Here is a 1,172-nt window from a genome sequence, read left to right on the forward strand (position 1 = left end):
GCTGCGACTCGCACACCGGCTGTGGCCCCGGCCCGGCTGGCCTGACCGGCGATGGGCGGCACTGCTCAGGTGAGGAGGGCTTGCCATGGCCACCAGGAACCCGGGGCACCTGTGGGACCCCGGCCGAGGTATTTCTCCCGGTGCCATGCTGCTTTGCCTCAGCAGATATCGACGAGTGCATGCAAGGGATGGCGTGCCCTGGGAATGCCACCTGCACCAACACAGTGGGCAGCTACGCCTGCTCCTGCCCATTTGGCGAGGAGGGTGAGTACAGGCACCTGGTGGGTATGGTCCTCGTCCCCATCACCCCATGGGCCTCGGTAGAAGAGGGCTCCCATGGGACCCAAACTGGCCGTAGAGGAGAGGAGGGGGAGCTGGTTGAGCTCTGTACCCAAGCCCTTGCTGTCCTTAACAGAAGGGACCAGAGTCCAGCTGCCCCTTGTGTTCCCAGGCTGCAGATCTCACTAATCCACCGGGAAGGGAAACTTATCCTGAGCAATTTTTCTCTCTGAGGAAAAAAAAAAAATCTCATCCCATCAAAGTTCAAATGTGCGTGTGAAGTTTGGGAGAGGGCTAAAATCAAATCCCATTTTCAGATGGCTGTGGTGGGGTTAGGGTGATGGTTTCTGCTCCTGTTCTAATGCAGCAGGCTGGGATTTCACAAGGGCAAAAGACTCCAGCTGGGAAGAGGGGGTGCAGGGCTTTTCCTTGAAGATTGGAATTTATACTAAAAGTCCTAACGCATTAAAAAAAAAAAAAAAAAAAAAAAAACAAACTTGGAACAAAGGCATTGCAGAGCAGCTGAGGATGGATGTATCCTGGGGCTCGGTCCCTGCAGCCAAGCTCGTGCCTCCAGTTGACCCGGGCTCCCCATCCCGCAGGCGAGGGGCCAGGCTGTGGCTCATCCTGTGGCTCCCACTCCTGCCCCGAGGGCTACTGCAGCAACGGGGGACACTGCCACCTGCACCCCATCACCTGTGCCCCCGCCTGTGCCTGCCCTCCAGCTTTCACCGACCAGCACTGCCTGGTGGCAGGGGGGGATTTTCAGCCCCTGCCCAGTGCAGGTGGGTGCTTGTGCCCGGTAGGGGTTGAACCCCAACCCCATTCACCCCAGTCCTGGGATGTCAGAGCCACCGCCACGCTTTCCCCCTGGCAGATCTCCCCCGGAGAAG

General features: G+C 58.6%; 1 protein-coding gene across 1 annotated transcript in view; it reads left to right on the plus strand.

Annotated features, from left to right (window-relative positions):
- The window catches only part of LOC104163125 (mucin-4-like), a 10,920-nt gene that overhangs the window by 8,152 nt on the left and 1,596 nt on the right, over positions 1-1,172 (plus strand). The window lies entirely within an intron of this gene.

This window comes from Cariama cristata, unplaced genomic scaffold (genome assembly GCF_000690535.1).
Source record: "Cariama cristata isolate BGI_N322 unplaced genomic scaffold, ASM69053v1 scaffold12306, whole genome shotgun sequence".
NCBI classification, from domain to species: Eukaryota; Metazoa; Chordata; class Aves; order Cariamiformes; family Cariamidae; genus Cariama; species Cariama cristata.